Below are 14,527 nucleotides of genomic sequence, written 5' to 3' on the forward strand. Positions count from 1 at the left end.
ACTAGAGGGACCTGGCAATCATCTTTATTGGATTGCTATCAACACTCAAACTAGGTAATCCTGGTTCAGAGAAAATATTCTTATGCCATAGACTTAGTTTAATAAGCAATTACTTAGGTTACATATATTTTATGGATCAGAACTGGCTCATGTGATTATTTGGCTCTGAGAAGAACTTAGTATAAATATAGCCAACTCTTTATTGATTCAGATAATCTAGTGTGTGAATTGCTGGCAGCCAAAATCCAATCTCAGATCACCTTCCCCTAGTCTACAATATGTTTCTGGGCATTCCACCCACCATCATTTGGTGAGTAGTATGTGTTTGTGTGTGTATGCTTAGCGAATGTTAATTGTGACACTAAGTAAGGTCAAGCATAATTAGGAAAGTAAGTCTGTTGATGTTGCCAAAAACAAAAGAAAAACTCCAAATATGCATATTAAAGTTAAACATAAATAGTCATTTTATTATTGAAGACACTATTTTCTTTCATATGCATAAATAATTAAGGGCTGGCTATAATTACATAAAGGTCCTGGATTCTCTTTGGTTTGGAGCTCTAACTCAAGTTAGAGTATTTTCACTATTATTGGCGAAAATGCCTGTGCAGAATTGGGATAGAACATGCTGAGAGCAAGAAAAAGTTAACAAACTTTCAGCTCTAGAGACTAGGTTTGTCTCTCAGCCTGGTATACGCAGAGTGATGAAGGAGCCCAACAGCTTCGAGGTCTTTCTCTGATGTGGTATGTCTCATGGATATCTTCTAACTCCAAAGATCCTTAAAGTTGCTTCTGTGCCAACTTAAAAGTTGGGGTTTACTTATACCTTCAGAATCCCATAGATTTAACCCACACTATGCATACAGGTCCGAATAGAGACTGAGTCACACCATGAGCTTGGGAGAGGACCTACTCCATGAAAGTGGTCTGGGATGTACTCCAACATCTCCCCATCAGGCCGAGAAGATAATCATGGAACACTTCCCTCAATACACAGTTCTCCAAATTAGATACTACAGGAGGGCAGATGATTATCCTAGACATGTTCAGGTGTACTGCTTCATCTTGCCCCTAAAATTCTAAGTAAGAATTTACACTACACTATCATTGTTATACACTCCAGCTGCACATAAATCATGTTTCTTTCTATCCGTGACTTATTTTAAATATTTATTGAAACTACAAACCTACCCCAGGGGGCTGACCTTGATGTCCAGAAGCTGGGAATTTTCCCCAGGAAAAGTAAGGTATATGATAAAGACTGAGGTGTTAATTATAATTTTCTTAGCAAAACAAATCATGCTAACTCCTTTTCTTTGGGTTTACTGTTCAAACCTCAGATAAGATGTTTGGAAATGACTTTGGGTAGGGACAAACTATCATGGCATTCTCTAAATCTTGAAATTAATCATGCTTTTAAATGCAGAACATAATTAATATTGTTCATACCATAATTTTTTAACTGGGATTTCTAAAATTTTCAGTATAGACACAAAGACATGATATGATTTTAACTATAGACTCATTATTTAGATTAACAGAAAAATAGAACTTATTGAATTCATGTAAAGCTTAAAGAAAATTCCATTTTGTTATTTTTGAAATTATGTTTAGTAAATAAATTATTAAAATATTTTATGTGGTAAGTGCTTAACAAATATCAAATGTTAAGTGAACCATAATTGGCTAGGCTTAATTTATAGATAATAATTTATTCACCCATTCATGTGTTTTTCCTGCAACTTTTCTAACTCCATTTATTTAATTAAAAATGTGTCTAGTCACTCAAAGTAAATAGAGGTTATACTCTGACCTAAATTTCACAAATTCCATCTGAAAAATGTCTCAACTAAAAAGACTGTACACCGTGCATTGAAAGGTGATTAGAAGTGGAGGTGACGTCCTGCCTGAAATTTATAACTAGGGGCGATTTACTTTCTACTTTTTTTCAGCTTTGGATAGCTTCCTACTTTTCTCAGTTTTCTCAGTTTTGTCCTCTTGATTCAGTTTTGACATGCTGGCTGTAGTTATTTTGTTTTTTGTTTTTAGTTTTAACCGGGGATCCAGCTTGAGTCCTTGCGCTTGTGCAGCAGGCAGCGAAACCACTGAGCTAAATCCCCGGCCCTTTGTAGTTTGTTTCTGAACCTAGTTGTCTATTAGCTTCACTTGCTGTATGTTACAAGCACAAATTATTGAGTTGTGGTGAATCTCATGGAATCACAGAAACCAAAGATGACAAGGAAATCTATCACATCCTATCAGTCCCAAATTCCCAGAGGCTCTATCTATATACTGCATTTCCTCCATCTCCCGGTGGGTTTCATTCTAATCCAGGTTAAAATAGCAGAATTTTCAATTGTGCTGTTCTCTTTGGAAATTGTTGGTTACCATGGCCTTGATTTAGGATTTTGTGGCTGCCTAGAGGGGATAGGAGATGAGCTGAGATTCAGGCTGGGGTGCAGATATAAAATAAGTGAAAGGAGAGAATCCAGAAAAATAGGTTTTTTGAAAAAGAGGGTCAAAACATTTGGCCTTAATATGATCACTGATTTAATACTCATGGAAATGATTTATAAATATAAAGTATCTTATTCTTTTCCTTTTTAAATTTATTATTATTATTATTATTATTATTATTATATGGGTTTGTTGCTGGTAGACATCACTTGCATTAGGACCTTAGAAGTTAATTTTCTTTCTTTTTTTAATTCTCTGACTTTATATCCTTGTCCCTGTTTCTCCACTCTGCCTGCCTAGCTCTCAATGTGCTGATGACCACAAATTTTTCATCATATTTCTGATGTAAATTTCTTTATAGAAAGAGGAATGTTTAAAACAGCTATAGAATGCTGCCCCCTTCATCCATTAGGAGAGAATTTTCAAGCTCCCTTTAATGACTATGTCCTTGAGTCTCCTGCTGAGCAGTGTGCTCATTTGCTCTCATAGAAGGAATTCTCTGCTATTCTTCTCCCACTCCAGGGTAGCCCACTGACTTTCACTCATAAAGACATCAAACATTCTGCTATAGCCATGTTCAGTGATGTAGCATCACTACAGTTACCCATCCAGGTGGCTGTCGACCACTGACATTGACTGGGTGGCTGCCACAGGGTATGTGACAGTGCCAATAAGAAGTGGAATTCTGAGTCACCCTAGATCTGTGTATTGACTGTGGCTGAATTTTATTCTCATGGTTTCATTATAACTTTCAAATTGGGGTCATTGTGTTAGTTACTTTTTTGTTGTTGAGACAAAATACCCAACACTCAAAGTTAAAGGGGAAAAGGTTTATTTGATTTACAGTTCACAGAGTTCTCAGTCCATAGTTGGCTGTATCCAAGGCACAGGCACATGGCAGAAGGGCAACAGTTCATGGCAGGGGAAGACAGCAAAAGCAACAAGGGAGCAAGGGACCTGACAAACCTTTTCCAGTCCCTTCTATTGCATCCAGGCTACCAGGATTAGGGCAATGCCCAACCTATCAGTGGGCTGATTCAATAATCACCCACCCTTAATCCTAGCATTGCACCAGGAATCAATCACACACTCTAGATTCAGCCACCTCTAAAAAAGCCCCACCTAAGACTGCATGAGGCTTTGGGGGGACATCTAGACACAACCATAACAGTCATTAACAGTGATCTGGAGAAGAGAAGTTTCTATTTGCCATTCTCTGAACAGAAAATTTAACTGCACTCCCCCATCTCTCCCCTTCTTTCCTTTTTATTTCCCTCTTGTTCCCTCTCCCTTTATTGTTTCCTTCCATTCTTCTTTCCTTTTTCTTTCCATTTACAGTAACTGTGTTATGGTAGGTATCAGGATCACAAAGATGAATAAGACACAGTCCTTTGATCTTAGGAAGTTTACACTTGGAAATGGGGTGAGATGAAATTCAGGTAGTAGCATTTAAAATTATTACATTAATGAAATAATATAATATTTCAGTGAAATTCTGCAACTGAGTGTGGAATACATTGATATGCCAAAATACTTTGAGACAAAATATGAATGAGACAGTCCTTTAGTGGCCAAGATGAAGTTTGATCCATGCTCTAGAATAAGTTTTATATAATATATATTCAGTAGCCAAATTATTAGCAAAAAGAACAGATACAACACATAATTTCCAGAATGATAATTATGTATAAGAAAATAAAATACCCAGCCTAAATTTCTGGATTTACAGAAATTCTTTATGTTTCCCAGAACAATGTTTACTTAAATCCCAAGGAAAACATCCAATTTTTAGCTATTCAAAAGATGGATCCATTTCCACAGAGCTGTGAGATTTCCCAAGGATATTTACACTTATTTGGCAGGGTGCCTCATGAGGGGTTTAGATGTGAAATGTGGTTTCAACCACTTCCCAAATTTATACACAGCTCATAAAGAGTGAAAATTTGAGTTGTGAAAGTCCATAAATGCTGTTTATATAACATGGGCACCTTGTCAGATACTCTGTGGTATGCTGTTTAATACCGTTGATTATTACACTTTTGTGGAGCACTTTTATATTGCTAAAGTAATCATTTTTGTTGGTTTTCCTTGACAACAATCCAGTGGCATTTGATAATATTTTTCTTTCTATTTTTGCATTCTGAGAAAAAAATATATGAGTATTCTGCCCAGGCGTAATCAAACCGATAGATCTCTAAATCTTTTCCTTAATTTTAGCCCTACAGTTTTTAGACTTTTAAAGTTTTATTTTATTTATTTTAATTCTTGCATTTTATTCATTAGCTTAGCAGTTGCAACAATTTCTAATTGTTTTGGGGGAAATATCAACTAGGACATTTCTAGGGCATTCACTCTTTCATATGTTCTATAACATATGTAGGAAAAATAATATTGGACTGGAATAAAAAGACCAGGATTCTAATCTCAGTAATTCTGCTGACCAGGTATGAAAGCTTAATCAAGTTATTGCTTCTCTGGGCTGCAGTTGTCTTGTCTTTGAAAGAATAGGCCAAGATAACGATTGTTAAGGTTTTTCTTTTTTTGAAGGTTAAAATATAAACCTCCTACAAGTATCATTTAATGAGCATTTATTAAGTGGCCCTATATGAAGGGTCATGTGGGAATTATCCCATCTAATCATTGTAACAATCTGTGGTATAAGTAATTTCCCCTTCCCCTTTTGCAGATAAGGAATCTGGGTTTTAGCCATTATAGCATTTAATCCTTGTCAACTGCTAGCAAGTATTGAACCAGAACCTGAATTCTGACAGTCTCATTGTAGAGGTCAATTGCTGAATCCAGACTCTCATTCAAGGATTACACTGGAACAAACAAAGAGAAGAATGATGTTTAAGGACCCTCAACATGGTATTTTAACCTAAGAATTCATCTTATTTTTATAATTGGATGCTCTAGACTATTGTCTGGGATTATTAGTGGTCACATTTAAAGATGAGTATCCAATAGCTACCATAATTCCTGATCATAATTCCCTCATTATTCCATCACCCCAGAATTTAAAGGAATATGAAAGTAGCTTGGAGCCTTAGGTTCTCATTTCAAAAATGCTTCAAGGTGCCATTTCACTGGACATGAGAGAGCTATAAAGATCAGTTGAAAATGATTGTTCTTAATAGGAGTAAGTATTAACTGAATCCATCAAAGACTGTAAATTAAAAATTGAAAACTTCAGATCTTAACTGGATGAAAGTTGTTGTATTTTTTTGTAGAAAATTTCTACCCTAATTGTGGCTCATCAAAATTAGTATCATTTTTACACTCTTATGTAGATCCCCTCACCACTTAGGCAAGTGAATTTTAAAAGGAACTGGTAGTTTATTGTATCTATAACTAAAAGAGTAAAGAACATATCAAGAAAGATAAACTGAAGAGCAATCTCTATTTTTCAGTTTTAAAAGAAGCAAGCAAAAGATTAGAGGGAGAAAAGGGTTAAACAAAAAAGTCAATTGCTGATGCCTTTTTTATTCATTTCTTCACTATTTATATAAAATTATTATTTTCACTTTATAAAAGAAGGTAATAAACAGAAATTCATTCTCTATTTTAAAATTGTAAAATTTTATTTGGCACAAAATATCAAACAGTATTTCTAAAACAAGAGAATACTTTTCAGATATTAATATATATTCATAAAGTACTTTTCCTTTTTTCTCTACACACATTTGCACACACACAATCCCAGAAATATTAAAAAGAGAAAGGAGAAATGAGCAGCAAGTGTTACACAGTGAGTCCATTTGGCTAACCATGGAGACAGAGCATCCCACTCAATCTAATGGACTAGAAAGCTTTGAGTGGTCCTCACACCCATTTTGTCTTCACAATCATAGCTTCATTAAATAAGGAGAGCTTCCTAGAACCACACATGAGTGGAAAAGAGGAAGGAAACAAACCAGTGATGCTTCTTAAAGCTACAAGAGCTCTGCCTTTAAGGATTTTTCAAGGTTATGTGGCTTATAGCATAAAGAGGTGAAGAAGGTTGGAAAGGACATGAAATGTTTGCCATCTTTCTTAATTACACTCTAATTTTATGTTAAAAATAAATAAATTAGGTGCTAAGCTTCTTTCCAATTCATAATCAAGAAATTTTGAACTGTTATCTTTCTCAAAAGAAGTTTAACCAGTTATTGATCTCACAGCAATAAATCTTGGCTCTCTAGGCAAACATTTATTTTTGGATTTAATGAACTGCCACAGATTGTTTTCAGAAGGATGATGAATAGTATTATATTTGTAATGGGTCCAATAAATTACAAGTTGTATATGTATAAAGTTCTGTATTTTTAGCATAATAGGTTAAACACCAACTAAAATCAAGACAGATGAGTTCTTGTCCAGTGTGTATGAATGGTTTTAGGCCAGCCTGTCTATTCTTTGGATTTAGTTCAGATATCTGGAAAGTAAATGTGTTTGAGTAGGTCTTCTCTCCCATCCAGGTCCGAAACACAAGTTCACAGTGGTAGACCAGAAAGGCATCTTTGAAATGTGGACCATATGGCCTCAGACACACAGCCATCTTGACTTTCCTGTACTCCCTAATTTTCTTATCTATTAGATAGTAGGTTTGGAGGGGCTGAAGAAGCTGCCAGTAGAGAGGTTTGAGTAGAGGGGAAAGGAATGTAGGGTAAGTCCGTCCTAAGAAAGTTTATGATTACACTAGAGGCCAAGCAGACAATGAAGTTTTCTAGCCTCATATGTACTTGAGGTTGAAAATGTTTTCACATATGATCAAACTCCTGCTTTATAGGCTTCCTAACCTTCTGAGATAGAAAGCTATAGCTATGTTGACCATAATTTGCTGTCAATAGTTTCACTTTCCTCCTAGACTTAATTTAGTATTACCTTACTTTAATACCACTTTATTTCCCTAAGTAGCTAAAACATTAAGTAATTAAAGCAGCTTTGAGAGTTCATAAAAGCTTGGATTTTTGTGTAGAGCGCAGGACACATCCCATAAGCTTGTTAAAATTTTGTCAGTAGACTCATTATAACACTAGATACATTAATACAACGATCTTTTAATCTTTTTAAAACTTCTATTCACAGTAGTGGAATCTTTGATCATAGGAGAATTGGCAAACAGGCCTAAGTGTTTGGAAATGTGCTACCAAACATCCTGAGAAAACATAGCTTAGATCAGTGGTGGTGAACCTATGGCATGCATGGCTCAGCAGGCTGTGGCATTGAAAAACTCTAAAAGGTTTACCAGCACTGGCTTAAATGATATACAAGTTAGGTGTGATTCTCACACTTACTTTCAATCTTCAGATGACAAATGCAGATGTTTTGGAAGATAAAATATTTCAGTTTGATCATCTCACATTGTTCTGTTAGCGAAGAAGGGAAATTCTAGCTCTTAATGTATATTTAGGGAAAAGAGATACACTAGGGAGGCCAGGGAGGCTATTTTTCTTTCATATAAATCATGCAATATATAAAAGTTCTTTCCTGGAGGCATATGTACAGTAAAGTAGTTAATGAAGTTTATTTTTTCTTTTGCCCCAGTGTGAGTTAGGTAGACTCTCTGGGAAATTCTCCTAAAATGGTCTCTTCTTACCGGTGCATGTTGAGTATGTGTGACTTTTAGAGAAAGTAGAGGTGAACCCAACAAAACAAATCTACAAAAAAGTCCTTTTTTACCCCGGGGTATGAGAAAATGAAGACTACAACTTGAAGATGCTTAAGCATTGTATTCGTGTCTGTGGTGTACTCTTCTACCAGTCCAGATACATATGGACACTCACGCACACATAAGCATGGACACACACACATATTTAATATGTAGGGAAAGGTCTTCTCAAGAACTTAGGCTGTCAGAGCATATGTAAAAGAATAATGAATTATACATTTTCTTCACCCTTTAGACAAAAAGAAGTGGGATTGGCTCTAGAAACATCTCTCCATCTCTTTCAGGGTGTGTGGAGAGTAACGATCCTTTTCCTGTCACTTGCCTCTATAATAGCATGCGAGAATTAATAGTTGGGATGAAATTCATAGTGTCTAAAAATTACAGTTGTGTTTAATCTAATTAAAATGTTACTTCTTGATGTAGAAGCACCCTCATCTAAGTTCTGAAGGACAAAAATGTATCTAATAAAAAGGGATAAAGCCACCTTTAATTTAAATAAACACAAATATTTTTTAAATTTTTTTATTAGAATGTGTTTGCACTACATGATGTATTAATACAACTAATTAAATCGTATTTCATCAACAACTACTTAAAAATTAACCCTCAGTAGAAAAGTAGCTCCACAATCTGTTTCATTGATTGCATCTATGACAATGATTTAGAGATAGGAAAGCTGTTAACAAGTATTTGATGAATGAGTTAAAAATGAGTGAATAGTATTATGCACTAGCAAAAGTCTTTAAGTGACCTAGAAGACCAATTTTAACCTCAAAGCTTTGGGCAGGCAAATTCTTTAGGTACTTCGGATGTGAGTTTACTCTGATAAAACAACAATGCAGGACAAAGGATCTCAAAATCACTATTTCTAGAGGAGTTTGGCAATGCAGATTCTAATAAGAAAGGGAGGTACACTTGCTCATACTAAAAGCTGTGGTGCCATTAACCTTCCTGCTAATTTGGAAACCGAATACAGAAGCTTACTGGAAAGTATTGTTGTTGCTCGGGGTCATAAGTCTTCCCTGTGCTTGCCAGAATTCAAATCATTCAGGATTTTGTAGACCAATGTGAGCATTTTGCATTAAGCTTAGAAACATATTGAGAACTAGAGGAAGGCAAGGCTGCTCTCTTTTGAAAGAAGGTGATTAATTTCATTCTAGCCCCATGAGTAACCTGGGGTTGGCTCTTGCCAGTGTGTGACAGGTACACCCAGGGAAAGCATAATCTGCCAGATCTTTTGGCTCCTTTCCTTCATCTGACACATTTAAGTAATCTTTTCAAAGTGTGTCTGAATCTACTGAACCTGCTGCTGGCCCACTATAGGATGCGGTGTTAGTGCCTTCCCAAGCTAAGAGTGCTGGGACAGAGACCAGAACACAGCCTTTCCCACTTGTGTTGCTTATTATGCACAGCCTGTGAGCCGTTCAGGATATAGACCACAAGGGAATGGCAAATTAAGCAGATTATTCCCCAAACATAAACTTCAATTTAAAGTAATTCTCATGTATTTGATAAAAAGAGCCTCACTTTGTAAAACTCTACATTTTAATTTAAAGAGTTAAGAAAGCCCAAACTTTTGGTAATGTGGATGCAGTATGTTCCTCATTTATGTAATTTTATATTTTTCAAGAAAAGTGGCAGTAGAAGATTTTTTTCTTCCTTTCTCTTCTTTTAACTTATGATTTAAATAGCACCAAGTTCATAGAAGAACCTGACATCTCTTTACTCTTGTCTTGTACTCATTTTAGTTATGACCTGGCCATTTTCTCTGATGTGTATGATGATCACATATATAATGTAGAAAACAAGCCACCAAAACAAAAATTATTCATGAAGATTTTATCACACATCTGCAGTGGCATACTGGTAAACTGGGCCTCCAAATCACAAAACTCAAAAAGCCTGTTATTTGCAGAGTTCACCAATTCCTATAATGTAAACACTCATCACAATTGATTTCAGGCCATTGGTGTATTGCCACAGAGCAAGCAGTTGGGAAGATAGGTTAACCACTTTCTCTCAGTAGCCAATGTCAGCCAGAACCAGCATATCTCAAATCAATACATTTAAACAATTTAATTTATTTTACTTTGGGTAACTCTAGGATACTAGAACAGTGTCAACTCTCAAAGAATGTTTCAGTATAGAAGCAGACAAATATCATTTATAAAAACACATAACAGTGTATATCCGTATATGATGTTGTGAGAACTAGTTTCCACATTTGGATTTCATTTCTGTAAGGTAAAAGTTAGAGTTGTAGCTGGTATTCAGCTAGAAATATAATAGCTCCTGGAGGGATGGGTACCTTGTCCTCAAAAGTGTGACCTGAGCTACATCTTTTGAATGAACTGAAAAGCTTTTTGCTTTTCAGAGATAAATTCAGGGTTCAGATGAATTGCAGCCCCTACTAGCTTTTCTGACCTCTAATGTATAGAGTTACCTCTTTTCACCTCTCATACTAATTTTAGTGCTACAAGGAAGATTGTAAAATAATGTATTCACAGAGTATAGGGTAGGATTAATGAGTAATTATTAAAGGCAGAAGTTATATTCTAAATTGTTAGCCTGGGTACCATTTATTACAATGAGTTTAAAAAATACACACTAAACCCCAAAGTAGAGCTGTTAGAGTTGGGGATGGTGGGAGCGGGAGTGGAATTGGCTAAAGATAGACAGAGCCTTCTTCCCTTTTCCTCTGCTTTTACCCCTTTCCTCCAAGTGAATCATCTGTAGTTTCTGAAGTACATTTTGAAAAATGCAAATTGAAGAACTTTCTCTGCTACTGTCTACATGTGGCCAGAAAAACAGTCAGTTTCACTCAGTCCTATAAGTGGTCTTCAAAATGAGTATGGGTAACTGCAGTCATGCTGGTTATAGAGTGGATTGTGTGTATTATTTAGAGGGTCAACAAAAATTGACCCATAATATATTCGTTTTGTTTAGTCTCAGAAAGGATTGGTCATAGTCATCTCTAAGGATTGTATTAAGTAATGAGGCAATGTTCTATTTTAGTTTAGTTCCAAAATTTTTAAAGCCATGCAACATTTATCTTCTAAATGATACTTTACAAATAATATATCCATGAGTAATTTAGTTTCTAAACCCTATTTTGAAATGCCACAATTTGAAACAGGTTTCTGGAGCCTCAGGTTCAGTGGATAGCACCTCAGAGTGGCTTCTGGAAACTGGGCAGTTTTATAAAGCTTTATAAAGGTCTGGTTAGCAGGGATCTGTATCTCCACCATCTCACAACCCCCTATCCCCCCACTAAACTATTTCTCGATCTTGATAAAACTTTGAAATTTTAACCAATAATAGTTAAAAATTGCTATATTTAAGTCTAATTTCAAAAGATCTTTAATTTTGGAATGACTAAATTCCATTAGACATAATTCCAAACACCTCTTTTCATACATCCATCCACTCTGTACTTAAGTTGAATTGTTTGTTTTAAAAACAGTATCAATATCTTCCAAGATATTGTATAAAAATTATTCAGGTTCTAAGAATTTGCTTATAGTGCAAATCAGGAATAATTGGAATGTAGGTGACCCATCAGGGTTACTAACCGCACTAAGGAAAATTATTATATCTGTGGTTTCTAGGTCTTTTAAATAAAGAAATAGCATAATGATGCAATAATATTTTTAATTATCTTCCAATCTGCAACATAATTTATAAACAAAGCATTCTTCTGATGAGAATTACTTAAGAAATTCTAGATAATTTTGAAATAGCCATAAAAATTTTTTTTGGAAAGTTAAAACCATAAATCTGTCTTAAATTTTAAAAAAAAATCTATCACCTTTCTTTCTCTCTCTCCTCAGTCCCAGTGGAAGATAGCTGTTTATGTCTCTGTCTAAAAGGATGTCCCAAAGGGAAACACTCCAGATAATGGGGCCAATTGCATTTAACTCCAAGGATTGATATCCTATGTCACTTCAGTGACTCAAAACAGGACAGCACCTATCTGGGTAAAAGGAGTAGGTCCAATTTCAGGTTTAGAATTTGAGGGCCTTTGGTTTCTTATAATTTTTAATAGACTCCTCTGGAAACAACTCAACCAAAGCTACAAATCAATACCTGTCTCTACTAAAAACCAATATAAAGCCTCCAGTGCCAAACTTTGCAACCTGAATAAAATCAGAATTATTACCATGGCCTACAAGGCCTCTTATGATCTGACTTCTGCTTGTGTTTCTGACCTTATATCCTTCTACTCTGCCTTTCTTCACTCTTCTCTAGCTTTACGAGCTTTCTTAATGTCTAACTTATTCTGTCACAGGGTGTTTACATGTGCTTTCTCTCTTGATCTTCTCATGTCTACCTCTTAGCACTTAGAGCTCCATTTGAGTGCCAAATACTATAGGAAGACTTCCCTGACCTTTGGGTTAGAGTAGCACCATGCCTGTTGGCCTAATCAGTTCTGTTAACCAATTCATTTTCTCTATGACATTCTTGGTGCCTAAAGTGACTATGTTCATCCTTCTGTGTTGTATTTATTATCACTTCCTGTCACTAGACTTTACATTCCTTGAAGGCAGGGACTTGGCATCCTTTAACACAATATCCCCGTATGTAGGCTTTATCATGTAGAAGGTGGGTATCCACTGGTTAAAGAGTCATATGAATTTTGCCCATGGAGATACTTCTCTTTGTAAATAGCTTGAAATAGAAAAAAATTATTTTTAGTTTTTCAGATTTAAAGTTCCATCAAAATAACAATAACAACCATAATAATAAGCTAAGAACTTTTTAGGCAAATGTCCATTTTTATTGTTTGCAGCCTAACCTCTTTAAAAATTATAAATCAGCAACATCCTTTTCATGGCCTGTTTTTGAATATTTCCCAGGCACCCAGACATTCTGGGTCTGGAAGAGGGCATTTGACTCAAAAGAAATCAGCCAGAATGTACAAATAAGGGTGGGTCTGCAGAAGTAAGTAGGAGGAGGTGTGGGAGAAAACTCTAATTAATAATGAGAAAAAGGAAAGAAAAGAGAGTAGAATACAGCATAGGAGAAGAAAAGTAAAAGAGGACTAGAAATGGAAGGATTAGAGGAAGTAAGCAAAACAAGAAAGTGAGATATAGAGAACAAAGCATAGAAGAGGAAGTGGGGACAAGAGGAAGAAAGCAGGAGGCTTGGGAGAAGCAGGACCCAAGGGGCAGTGCGGAGCAGAAAGAAGGCACTGAGCCAAGTACCAAGATACACATGGAAAGCACCACTGCTACAAAACTCCCTGGCCATGGTCAGGGCAAGTTACCTTCCTTGCTGATTCGAGAGATGATTTTTAAAGCATCATCCATCCCCAGTACTCACTTTGCTTTACAAACAGAAGGCTTTAAAGGGCTCCCCGGCAAACGGATTTTCTGTCTCTGAGCAAATCTAAGTGGCAGATGGGCCCTGGCTCCCCAAGGAGAACAGCCCCCCCCCCCACTATTGTCTGAGCCCTTCTGCAGTGTGAGTGCTCAGCCATTGCCTCTGCTCGGTCAGGCAGGAAGGAAGGCTTTGAACTTGATCGACCTCCTATTTTAAATGGAGGCCTATTCTCACATTCATCCATTACAGATTCCAAGGTGTGTTTCAGAGACTTTTTTCACTGGAATATTTCCTGGAAAAACAGTCTTGGAAGTGGACATTCTTAAGGTCAATTCCAGGTTTCTCACTTCATGGCTTTAATGGTTTGTCTGTAAGATGGAAATAGAGACTCTACCCTCATCCTGTTGTTGTGAGGGTTAAATAATGTAACATGTCTAAAGAATTACATACAGAGTAGGCCCTCAATTAATACCCTCTGCCTTCTCTTCTGATAATCAGAAATCTTATCTTCTCCTGTCATACTCTCCTTTCCCAATATGGGATCCCCTGGCAGATTTTCACATTGGAGATGGTTAAAGCAAGGATCATCTATCATTTTCTTACAGGTAAAATAGGGGAAGGTATTCTTTCACCCAGTAAAGAGTTTCTTTTTTATTTTTTGGTGTATCAAAATAAAGTACTTTCCAAACCGTACAAAATAGTCATTTTCTGCAAAATAACAGCATATCATTCAATGCATACTACAGCAACACATAGAGCATTGCAACAGCTGCGGATTTAGCCAAATCCTTCTTTGGCTGCAGTGCAAAAGGAAGATCACAGGTCTTGGAACTGGAACAATGTATGTTTGAAGCAAAGGCACAACTCCTCACCAGCAGTGTGCCAGCTCTGCACCAGTTCTATGTCAGCTCAGTGTCAGTTCCATCAGTGTGAAATGATATCATATCTTTTGTTGCTGATTTGGTGGTTGTTGGCATTAAGTCGACTACATGAAAGTGCCTACTGTGGCATTATATTGAACACATAGTGAGTACCTAATAGAAAGTTACACTGGTTTCTGTTTCTTTCAGTGGAAGCTATTGGAAAACTTTATGCTTC

At 36.2% G+C, this 14,527-nt stretch overlaps 1 protein-coding gene across 4 annotated transcripts in view; it reads left to right on the forward strand.

The window, feature by feature from the left end:
• Positions 1-14,527, forward strand: part of Gap43 (growth associated protein 43) — a 135,415-nt gene that overhangs the window by 84,806 nt on the left and 36,082 nt on the right. The gene's annotated exons all lie outside the window — the stretch shown is intronic.

Source organism: Heterocephalus glaber, unplaced genomic scaffold (assembly GCF_053883595.1).
Source record: "Heterocephalus glaber isolate CG9 unplaced genomic scaffold, H.glaber_assembly_v1.0 deba00000122, whole genome shotgun sequence".
Lineage (NCBI taxonomy): Eukaryota > Metazoa > Chordata > Mammalia > Rodentia > Bathyergidae > Heterocephalus > Heterocephalus glaber.